The 12,694-nt window shown below is 38.2% G+C and overlaps 1 non-coding gene and 1 pseudogene across 1 annotated transcript; both read right to left on the bottom strand.

The window, feature by feature from the left end:
- Nucleotides 1-2,749: 2,749 nt before the first annotated feature.
- On the bottom strand, nucleotides 2,750-2,857 carry LOC148569376 (small nucleolar RNA R71). Its single transcript, XR_015882052.1, has one exon. It is a non-coding gene; the product is annotated as a small nucleolar RNA R71 (small nucleolar RNA).
- Nucleotides 2,858-10,887: 8,030 nt separating this feature from the next.
- On the bottom strand, nucleotides 10,888-11,417 carry LOC107638071 (putative protein phosphatase 2C 76 pseudogene; annotated as a pseudogene).
- Between the last annotated feature and the right edge of the window lie 1,277 nt (nucleotides 11,418-12,694).

Here is a 12,694-nt window from a genome sequence, read left to right as displayed (position 1 = left end):
CAATGAATTACATAAGTATTTCTATCCTTTATTATTCATCTTTTAATTATCTAATCCAATCACATTTAACCCTACCTGACTGAGATTTGCAAGGTGACCATAGCTTGATTCATACCAACAATCTCCGTGGGATTCGACCCTTACTCACGTAAGGTATTATTTGGACGACCCAGTGCACTTGCTGGTTAGTTGTGCGAAGTTGTGAACCATGGTATTGGCATCATGTTTTTGGCGCCATTACCAGGGAAAGAAAGAGCGATGAATTTTACATAATCAAAATGTAATCACAATTTCTACGCACCAAGTTTTTTGCGCCGTTGCCAGGGATTGTTCGAGTTTGGACAACTGACGGTTCATCTTGTTGCTCAGATTAGGTAATTTTCTTTTTGTTTTAATTTCAAAAAATTTTCAAAAATCTTTCAAAATTTTCTCCTTTGTTTTCGAAAAAAAAAATGTTTTCAAAAATATATTTTTCTTCAGAATTTTTAAGAATGAATTCTAGTGTTTCATGAAGCATGCTAAGCCTGCCTGGCTGTAAAGCCATGTCTAAATTCATTTGGACTGAGGCTTGCAATTTGTTATCAAGAGCAAGCTAGTTGTTGTTAATCCACCTGCTACTGTTCCTGATTTACATGCTAAAGCTTGGCTGGCCATTGGCCATGTCTAGTGTTTTGGACCAGAGCTTTCATTGAAAGCTTGGCTGGCTAGTGAGCCATGTCTAATTCCTGGACTGAAGCTTTAGACTAACACTGCAAGATTCCTGGAATTCATATTAAAAATTTTGGAATCCTTATTTTTCCTTTTTCAATTAATTTTCGAAAAAAAAATACAAAAAAATTAGAAAATCATAAAAATCAAAAATATTTTTCATGTTTCTTGTTTGAGTCTTGAGTCATGTTATAAGTTTGGTGTCAATTGCATGTGCATCTTGCATTTTTCGAAAATTTTTATGCATTCATAGTGTTCTTCATGATCTTCAAGTTGTTCTTGGTAAGTCTTCTTGTTTGATCTTTGCATTTGCATGTTTTGTGTCTTTTCTTGTTTTTCATATGCATTCTTGAATTCTTAGTGTCTAAGCATTGAAGAATTCTAAGTTTGGTGTCTTGCATGTTTTCTTTGCATTAAAAATTTTTCAAAAATGTGTTGTTGATGTTCATCTTGACATTCATAGTGTTCTTGGTGTTCATCTTGACATTCATAGCATTCTTGCATGCATTCATTGTTTTGATCCATAACTTTCATGCATTGCATCATTTTTCTTGTTTTTCTCTCTCATCATAAAAATTCAAAAATAAAAAAATATCTTTCCCTTCTCTCTCATCAAATTCGAAAATTTGAGTTGACTTTTTCAAAAATTTTTAAAATCAAGTTGTTTCTTATGAGTCAAATCAAATTTTCAATTTAAAAATCTTATCTTTTTCAAAATCTTTTTCAAAAATCAAATCTTTTTCATTTTTCTTAGTTATTTTCGAAAATTTCAAAAATATTTTTCAAAAATCTTTTTCTTAATTTTACATCATATTTTTGAAAATAACAATAACAATTAATGTTTTGATTCAAAAATTTCAAGTTTATTACTTGCTTGTTAAGAAAGGTTCAAACTTTGAGTTCTAGAATCATATCTTGTGATTTCTTGTGAATCAAGTCATTAATTGTGATTTTAAAAAATCGAATCTTTTTCAAAATTAATTTCAATCATATCTTTTCAAAAATATCTTCTTATCTTTTTTTAAAAATTTGATTTCAAAATATCTTTTCTAACTTCCTAACTTCTTATCTTTTCAAAATTTGTTTCAACTAACTAACTAACTCTTTGTTTGTTTCCTATCTTTTTCAAAACTACCTAACTAACTTTCTCTCTCTAATTTTTGAAAATATCTTCCCCCTTTTTCAAAATTTCTTTTTAATTAACTAATTATTTTAAATTCTTATTTTAATTTTCGAAAATTACTAACATTTTTCAAAAACCATTTTCAAAAATTACTAACTCTTTTTCAAAAATAATTTTCAAAAATTCACCTTCTTCCTCATCTCCTTCTATTTATTTATCTACTAACATCTCCTCATCTCACATCTCTGCTATCCTTACCCTTGTGTTTGGATTCTTCATTCTTCTTCACCCCTATTCCTTTTCTTCTTCTTCTACTAACAATAAGGAACCTCTTTACTGTGACATAGAGGATTCCTCTTCTTTTCTTTTTCTCTTCTCTTTCTTATGAGCAGGGACAGAGAAAAAGGCATTCTTGTTGAAGCTGATCCAGAACCTGAAAGGACTCTGAAGAGGAAACTAAGAGAAGCTAAATTACAACAATCCAGAGACAACTTGATTGAAAATTTCGAACAAGTAAAGGAGATGGCAGCCGAACCCAACAACAATGCAAGGAGAATGCTTGGTGACTTTACTGCACCTAATTCCAATTTACATGGAAGAAGCATCTCCATTCCTGCCATTGGAGCAAACAATTTTGAGTTGAAACCTCAATTAGTTTCTCTGATGCAGCAGAACTGAGAGTTTCATGGACTTTCATCTGAAGATCTTTTTCAGTTCTTAACTGAATTCTTGCAGATCTGTGATACTGTTAAGACTAATGGAGTGGATCCTGAAGTCTACAGGCTCATGCTTTTCCCATTTGCTGTAAGAGACAGAGCTAGAATATGGTTGGACTCTCAACCTAAAGATAGCCTGAACTCTTGGGATAAGCTGGTCACGGCTTTCTTAGCCAAGTTCTTTCCTCCTCAAAAGCTGAGCAAGCTTAGAGTGGATGTTCAAACCTTCAAACAAAAAGATGGTGAATCCCTCTATGAAGCTTGGGAGAGATACAAAGGACTGACCAAAAAGTGTCCTACTGACATGCTTTCAGAATGGACCATCTTGGATATATTCTATGATGGTTTATCTGAGCTATCAAAGATGTCATTGGATACTTCTGTAGGTGGATCCATTCACCTAAAGAAAACGCCTGCAGAAGCTCAAGAACTCATTGACATGGTTGCTAATAACCAGTTCATGTACACTTCTGAGAGGAATCCTGTGAGTAATGGGACGCCTATGAAGAAGGGAGTTCTTGAAGTTGATACTCTGAATGCCATATCGGCTAAGAACAAAATATTGACTCAGCAAGTCAATATGATTTCTCAGAGTCTGAATGGAATGCAAGCTGCATCCAACAGTACTCAAGAGGCTTCTTATGAAGAAGAAGCTTATGATCTTGAAAACCCTGCAATAGCAGAGGTGAATTACTTGGGAGAACCTTATGGAAACACCTATAATCCATCATGGAGAAATCACCCAAATTTCTCATGGAAGGATCAAAAGCCTCAACAAGGCTTTAATAATGGTGGAAGAAACAGGTTTAGCAATAGCAAGCCTTTTCCATCATCCAATCAGCAACAGACAAAGAATTCTGAGCAGAATCCATCTAGCTTAGCAAACTTAGTCTCTGATCTATCCAAGGCCACTGTAAGTTTCATGAATGAAACAAGGTCTTCCATTAGAAATTTGGAAGCACAAGTGGGCCAGCTGAGTAAAAGGATCACTGAAATCCCTCCTAGTACTCTCCCAAGCAATACAGAAGAGAATCCAAAAGGAGAGTGCAAGGCCATTGACATAAGCACCATGGCCGAACCTGTAAGGGAAGGAGAGGACGTGAATCCCAAGGAGGAAGACCTCCTGGGACGTCCAGTGGTCAATAAGGAGCTTCCCTCTGAGGAACCAAAGGACTCTGAGGCTCATCTAGAGACCATAGAGATTTCATTAAACCTCCTTATGCCCTTCATGAGCTCTGATGAGTATTCCTCTTCTGAAGAGAATGAGGATGTTACTGAAGAGCAAACTGCCAAGTTTCTTGGTGCAATCATGAAGCTAAATGCCAAATTATTTGGTATTGAGACTTGGGAAGATGAACCTCCCTTGTTCACCAATGAACTAAGTGATCTGGATCAACTGACATTGCCTCAGAAGAAACAGGATCCTGGAAAGTTCATAATACCTTGTACCATAGGCACCATGATCTTTAAGGCTCTGTGTGACCTTGGTTCAGGAATAAACCTCATGCCCCTCTCTGTAATAGAGAAACTGGGAATCTATGGGGTGTAAGCTGCTAAAATCTCATTAGAAATGGCAGACAATTCAAGAAAACAGGCTTATGGACAAGTAGAGGACGTGTTAGTAAAGGTTGAAGGCCTTTACATCCCTGCTGATTTCATAGTCCTGGATACTGAAAAGGAAGAGGATGAATCCATCATCCTAGGAAGACCTTTCCTAGCCACAGCAAGAGTTGTGATTGATGTGGACAGAGGAGAGTTGATCCTTCAATTGAATGAGGACAACCTTGTGTTTACAACTCAAGGATCTCTCTCTGCATCCATGGAGAGGAAGCAGAAAAAGCTTCTCTCAAAGCAGAGTCAAACAAAGCTCCCACAGTCAAACTCTAAGTTTGGTGTTGGAGAGTCTCAACAATGCTCTGAACATCTGTGAGGCTCCATGAGAGCCCACTGTCAAGTTATTGACATTAAAGAAGCGCTTGTTGGGAGGCAACCCAATTTTTATTTATCTAACAATATTTTTCTTAGTTATATGTCTTTATAGGTTCATGATCATGTGGAGTCACAAAATAAATATAAAAATTGAAAACGGAATCAAAAACAGCAGAAGAAAAATCACACCCTGGAGGAAGCACCTGCCCGGCGTTCAACGCCAGAACAGAGCATGGTTCTGGCGCTGAACGCCCAAAATGGGCAGCATCCTGGCGCTGAACGCCCAGAACAAGCATGGTTCTGGCGTTCAACGCCAGAAATGGCAACAAATGGGCATTGAACGCCCAAAATGGGCACCAACCTGGCGCTGAACGCCCAGAGTTGTGTGCAAGGGCATTTTACATGCCTAATTTGGTGCAAGGTTGTAAATCCTTGAACACCTCAGGATCTGTGGACCCCACAGGATCATCTCAGGATCTGTGGACCCCACAGGATCATATCAGGATCTGTGGACCCCACAGGATCCCCACCTACCTCCACTCACTTCTTCTCACCCCTCTTTCACACAATCCCATAAACACTCTTCCCTATTAAACCTTCACCACTCACATCCACCCACTCTTCCCAATAAACCTACCTCATAAACTCCACCTACCTTCAAAATTCAAAACCAATTTCCCACCCAAACCCACCCATATGGCCGAACCTTAACCCCCCCTCCCTTCCCTATATAAAGCCCTCCATTCTTCATCAAATTCACACAACACACCCCTCTACACTCTTCTTGGCCGAAACACTTCCCAATCTCCCTCTCTTTCATTTCTTCTTCTTCTTCATCTATTCTTTCTTTTATTGCTCGAGGGCGAGCCAAATTCTAAGTTTGGTGTGGTAAAAGCATAAGCTTTTTGTTTTTCCATTACCATTGATGGCACCTAAGACCGGAGAATCCTCTAGAAAGGGGAAAGGGAAGACAAAAGCTTCCACATCCGAGTCATGGGAGATGGAAAGGTTCATCTCCAAAGCCCATCAAGACCACTTCTATGATGTTGTGGCCAAGAAGAAGGTGATCCCTGAGGTCCCTTTCAAACTCAAAAGAAATGAGTATCCGGAGATCCGACATGAAATTCAAAGAAGAGGTTGGGAAGTTCTAACAAATCCCATCCAACAAGTCGGCATCCTAATGGTTCAAGAGTTCTATGCCAATGCATGGATCACCAAGAACCATGATCAAAGTAAGAACCCGGATCCAAAGAACTATGTTACAATGGTTTGGGGGAAATACTTAGATTTTAGTCCGGAAAATGTGAGGTTGGCGTTCAACTTGCCAAACATGGAAGAGAATGCATGCCCCTACACAAGGAGAGTCAACTTTGATCAAAGGTTGGACCAAGTCCTTATGGACATATGTGTAGAAGGAGCTCAATGGAAGATTGACTCCAAAGGCAAGCCGGTTCAACTAAGAAGATTGGACCTCAAGCCTGTAGCTAGAGGATGGTTAGAGTTCATTCAATGCTCAATCATTCCCACTAGCAACCGGTCTGAAGTTACTATAGACCGGACCATCATGATCCATAGCATCATGATTGGAGAAGAGGTGGAAGTTCATGAGATTATACCTCAAGAACTCTACAAGGTGGCTGACAAGTCCTCCACTATGGCAAGGTTAGCCTTTCCTCACCTCATTTGCCACCTATGCAATTCGGCTGGGATTGACATAGAGGGAGATATCCTCATCAAAGAGGACAAGCCCATCACTAAGAAAAAGATGGAGCAAGCAAGAGAGCCCATTCATGGAGCTCAAGAGGCGTATGAAGCTCATCACCATGAGATCCCGGAGATGCCTCAAATGCATTTTCCTCCACAAAACTATTGGGAGCAAATCAACACCTCCCTAGGAGAATTAAGTGCCAATATGGGACAACTAAGGGTGGAACATCAAGAGCACTCCATCATGCTCCATGAAATAAGAGAAGATCAAAAAGCAATGAGGGAGGAGCAACAAAGACAAGAAAGAGACATAGAAGAGCTCAAGGACATCATTGGTTCCTCAAGAAGGAAACGCCACCATCACTAAGGTGGATTCATTCCTTGTTCTTACTTTCTCTGTTTTTCGTTTTCTATGTTATGTGCTTATCTATGTTTGTGTCTTCATTACATGATCATTAGTAGTTAGTAACTTTGTCTTAAAGTTATGAATGTCCTATGAATCCATCACCTCTCTTAAATGAAAAATGTTTTAATTCAAAAAGAACAAGAAGTACATGAGTTTCGAATTTATCCTTGAACTTAGTTTAATTATATTGATGTGGTGACAATGCTTCTTGTTTTTTGAATGTATGCTTGAACAGTGCATATGTCTTTTGAAGTTGCTGTTTAAGAATGTTAAATATGTTGGCTCTTGAAAGAATGATGACTAGGAAACATGTTATTTGATAATCTGAAAAATCATAAAAATGATTCTTGAAGCAAGAAAAAGCAGCAAAGAACAAAGCTTGCAGAAAAAAAAAGAAAAAAAAAATAGGCGAAAAAAAAATAGAAAGAAAAAGAAAAAGCAAGCAGAAAAAGCCAAAAGCTCTTAAAACCAAGAGGCAAGAGCAAAAAGCCAATAACCCTTAAAACCAAAAGGCAAGGGTAAATAAAGAGGATCCCAAGGCTTTGAGCATCAGTGGATAGGAGGGCCTAAAGGAATAAAATCCTGGTCTAAGCGGCTAAACCAAGCTGTCCCTAACCATGTGCTTGTGGCGTGTAGGTGTCAAGTGAAAACTTGAGACTGAGCGGTTAAAGTCAAGGTCCAAAGCAAAAAAAGAGTGTGCTTAAGAACCCTGGACACCTCTAATTGAGGACTTTAGCAAAGCTGAGTCACAATCTGAAAAGGTTCACCCAATTATGTGTCTGTGGCATTTATGTATCCGGTGGTAATACTGGAAAACAAAGTGCTTAGGGCCACGGCCAAGACTCATAAAATAGCTGTGTTCAAGAATCATCATACTGAACTAGGAGAATCAATAACACTATCTGAACTCTGAGTTCCTATAGATGCCAATCATTCTAAACCTCAATGGATAAAGTGAGATGCCAAAACTATTCAAGAGGCAAAAAGCTATAAGTCCCGCTCATTTGATTGGAGCTATGTTTCATTGATAGTTTGGAATTTATAGTATATTCTCTTCTTTTTATCCTATTTGATTTTCAGTTGCTTGGGGACAAGCAACAATTTAAGTTTGGTGTTGTGATGAGTGGATAATTTATACGCTTTTTGACATTGTTTTTAGTATGTTTCTAGTAGGATCTAGTTACTTTTAGGGATATTTTCATTAGTTTTTATGTTAAAATCACATTTCTGGACTTTACTATGAGTTTGTGTGTTTTTCTGTGATTTCAGGTATTTTCTGGCTGAAATTGAAGGACTTGAGCAAAAATCAGATTCAGAGGTTGAAGAAGGACTGCTGATGCTGTTGGATTCTGACCTCCCTGCACTCAAAATGGATTTTCTGGAGCTACAGAACTCAAAATGGCGCGCTTCTAATTGCGTTGGAAAGTAGACATCCAGGGCTTTCCAGAAATATATAATAGTCCATACTTTGCTTGAGAATAGACGACGTAAACTGGCGTTCAACGCCAGCTCTCTGCCCAATTCTGGAGTTCAGCGCCAGAAATGGATCAAGAACCAGAGTTGAACGCCAGAAATGGATCAAAACCTGGCGTTCAACTCCACAAATGGCCTCTGCACGTGGAAAGTTAAAGCTCAGCCCAAGCACACACCAAGTGGGCCCCGGAAGTGGATTTATGCATCAATTACTTACATCTGTAAACCCTAGTGACTAGTTTATTATAAATAGGACTTTTTATCATTGTATTCACAGTCTTGGTTACTCCGGTTCCCCTCTGGGGCCGAGACCAATGAACTCCATTATCACTTATGTATTTTTAACGGTAGAGTTTCTACACTCCATAGATTAAGGTGTGGAGCTCTGCTGTTCCTCAAAGATTAATGCAAAGTACTACTGTTTTCTATTCAATTCTTCTTATTTCGCTTCTAAGATATTCATTCGCACTTCAACCTGAATGTGATGAACGTGACAATCATCATCATTCCCTATGAACGCATGCCTGACAACCACTTCCGTTCTACATTAGAATTGAATGAGTATCTCTTAGATCTCTTAATCGGAATCTTCGTGGTGTAAGCTAGAATGATGGCGGCATTCAAGAGAATCCGGAAAGTCTAAACCTTGTCTGTGGTATTCCAAGTAGGATTCAATGATTGAATGACTGTGACGAGCTTCAAACTCGCGATTGCCGGGCGTAGTGACAGACGCAAAAGGATAGTAAATCCTGTTCCAGCATGATCGAGAACCGACAGATGAATAGCCGTGCCGTGACAGGGTGCGTTGACCATTTTCACTGAGAGGATAGGATGAAACCATTGACAAGGGTGATGCCTCCAGACGATTAGCCGTGCCGTGACAGGGCATTTGGATCATTTTCCCGAGAGAAGACCGAAAGTAGCCATTGACAGTGGTGATGTATCACATAAAGCCAGCCATGGAAGGGAGTAAGACTGATTGGATGAAGATAGCAGGAAAGCAGAGGTTCAGAGGAACGATTGCATCTCCATATGCTTATCTGAAATTCTCACCAATGAATTACATAAGTATTTCTATCCTTTATTATTCATCTTTTAATTATCTAATCCAATCACATTTAACCCTACCTGACTGAGATTTGCAAGGTGACCATAGCTTGCTTCATACCAACAATCTCCGTGGGATTCGACCCTTACTCACGTAAGGTATTACTTGGACGACCCAGTGCACTTGCTGGTTAGTTGTGCGAAGTTGTGAACCATGGTATTGGCATCATGTTTTTGGCGCCATTACCAGGGAAAGAAAGAGCGATGAATTTTACATAATCAAAATGTAATCACAATTTCTGCGCACCACTCAGTGATTATCATCGCCTTATGAATCCTTTTTTAAACCAGTAGGTAATCGTTCAAAAATTTTCAAAGAAATAATGTTTAATCTAATTTAAATCCGAAACCTTTCCTTTCTTATAAGAAAATCTCAATCAGAAACTAACCACGCAATCAAACAACACAATCATTAATTCAGCACCAAAGTTCATTCTCAAATGTAACACGCCAGGACAAACACAGGCAAGACAGACAAGGAAAGCACAAGTAGGTAGCAATTACAGCAAATAGTTCAAGTAGCAGTTAAGAACAGTTTAGCAATTAGACAAACCAAAACAAGTTCAAACCCAAGCAAAACATACAAATGCATATGATGCATGCCTGTCCTATGGCTGATGAGGCTCATCTGTCGGTTATCCAGCCAACCCGACAAGTCTGAATTGTCCTTAGACTGTCCCCCGACGTGCATCCCCAAGAGTCTATGCATAGCTTTTTCTCAAATAATCAATATTGCTCAATGGGGGTAACATTCCCGGGAATTTATATAGTGCCCGGTCACACTTACGTCGTAGGGTCAACAGAGTATCGAGTTTTCAACCTGGTACATGTGGTGGCAAGCCATGGTATTTTATCCAGGAAACCTCGTATCTCAGATAATTCAAAATCATAAGCCATATGAATAATTCAAAGATCATATCTCAACATTCTCAACATCATAATCATTCGTCAATCTAAATCTCATTTCCAAATTCATTCAAAAACCATATTTCAAAGAAAATTCTCATTGTCCTTCTTTCCATTCCGTTCACTAACAATTCCCAATCCAAAACATAACTCTTTCTTTAATAAATGAGGTAATTTTAAATCATATAATACTTAAAACCCTTTTAAAATAACTACTTTAAATGAAACTTCTAATTTTATAAAATTTCGGCAGCATCTCCTCTAAAACTCGGGTTCTGCCACCCTTTTTGGGTCCCGTCCAAACATTTCTCAAACTTTTTTCTCAACCATTTCCAAATCTCATTCATTTTCCAAAATTCAACCAGTTCCAATATAAAATTGTTTTCAAAGCAAATCAGTGCCAATAATAAATCTCTTTTTAAAATCAAACCAGCTCAAATACTAAATCATTTATAAAGTTAGACTAACTCAAAATTAAACCGTTTCCAAAATTAATTCAGTTTCATATTCCAAATCATTTACAAAGCCGATTCATTTACATTATCAAAAATAGCTTCAAAACCAAGAAAACCATTTTTCATAATAATCAACTAAATAACCTTTCAAACTAATTTCTTTTTAGCCATCACAAACTACTCAAGCAATCATGCAGCCAGTCATTCAGTCCAGCAAACAACCACAGTTATAAGACAATCATAATCACAGACATATGTTTCTCACATTAATATCTATTTATAACAACTCGGTAATGTAAAATAGATTTTAAGAAAAACCCCTACCTCAATTTAGTCAAAGCTCAGTAGTTAAACGCATCAATTCCTCTTCCGTTCATCACTTCTGTTTGGTTTATGATCCTGAGAGAGCAATTGCTTTACCAGCCAATATTATAGTCCCAGAATTTCCAACATTAGCAACATAGAAATGGTTATCAACCAAAACAGCAGTTGAAGCAGTAGAGCCATCATCCCAAAAAGTGTCTTTTTCAGAATCCAGAAATTGATACGTTTCACTTATAGCCAATTTGGCACCAGTAAAGAAAATTTGGATGCTTCATGAGATTATCAAAGAGATGCTCTTTCAAATACTCTGCAGCACGAGAACTACCATGACCATCAAATATTCCAAATAAGCATACTGAATGACCACCAATCTTCAATATTTTAATATCATAAAAATCCTCCATCGTTACTCTCTTCCATCTGAAGCTTGAATACCCACGGCTAAGCCTTCCATCCTCACTTTTCCACCCTCTACTTGCAAACCGGCCATCATCATCTTTTTCTGGCATCATATTCACAAGGGAACCAACACTTCTTGACACAGAACCCGTATCCACCATCATCATTAAATTGACGAATAAGAAATACTAGGGGCAGCTTGCAAACTCCTCTTAGTGTTGTTTATTCTCACTTGATTGGAAAAGGTTCCAGCTTGAACAACCAAAGACTTACACGATTGCTGCATACCATCTAACCGACCAATCAAGAAGATAGGGGTTCCGGCGGCAGTTTTCGGCAACCACACCCACAGCAGCGCAGCTTCCAACAGAACCAAATAGAGCGACGGTAACCTTCGAGCAACTTTGATGAGCTTCATCAGCGGTGGTAAGAAAGGCGGTCCCGACGGCCAGAGGCTCCAGCAGCGGTGGTGAGATTTGGTGGCAGTGACGTAAACATCGTCTCCTTCCTCGCGTCGCACTCCTCCTCCACAAGTCTCCTCTCTTCGGGCACTCTCTCTCCTCGGCTCCACCATGGATGGCGGTGACTCTGCTTGCGGTGAGGACGACGATGGTGACCTCAGCAGTGGCAGCGGCGGCAAGATGCGACGACAGTGGTGGCTTCTCCCCTGCGCGCGCTCTGCTCCTCCCTTGCATGGCTCTGGTTCGCGCTCCTCTTCCTCTAATGGTGACACACAACGGCATAGATGCATCTGCGGCGGTGACAGCCTCAACCGCGATGAAGAGCGGCGGAACAGCTCACCAGCTTTGGTGCGTCTTCCCCTTCCACCGGTGCTCTTCCCTCTCTTTCTCTCTGTTTTCTCGGATTTCACTCTCTTTTCCCTGCTTTCCCTGTTTTCATTTCCCTTCTCTTTTTCTTTTTGTTTATTTTGAAGCTGTGTTTCTTTACAGAAAAGGAGGTATGGCGGTGGTGGTTAGGGGTTAGGGTAGAATTAGGATTTGATTTGGGACAAATGTAAAATTAGGGATTTTTGAGCAAATTGAAATTTTGTTAAATTTTAATAAAATTAAGAGATATTATATTAAATTAACTTTTAAATTAATCCTTTAAAATTATTTTAAAAATATTATTTAATTATTAATTTATTGATTAATTTTTAATTAAATAGTCTAATTTAAAATATAAAATAATATAATTAATTTTATTTGTTTATAAGGATTAAAGTATTAAATTACAAAATCTTAATTATTTAAACCAAATCATGTAAAATTCTTATTATTTTACATTTACTAAAATTTATAATTTAAATATAGAAAATGATTCGTTAATTATAAAATTAGATAAAACCTTAAATTACTTTAAACTCAATTAATCAAAATTTGCTTTAATTATCTTTAATAAAATAATTTATGAGATTAAAGTACTTAATGACTAAATAAAT

The sequence above is a fragment of the Arachis ipaensis genome, chromosome B4 (genome assembly GCF_059453495.1).
Source record: "Arachis ipaensis isolate K30076 ecotype BB chromosome B4, ASM5945349v1, whole genome shotgun sequence".
Lineage (NCBI taxonomy): Eukaryota > Viridiplantae > Streptophyta > Magnoliopsida > Fabales > Fabaceae > Arachis > Arachis ipaensis.
Note: the sequence above shows the minus strand (reverse complement) of the source record. Positions and strands in the feature narration are given on the sequence as shown.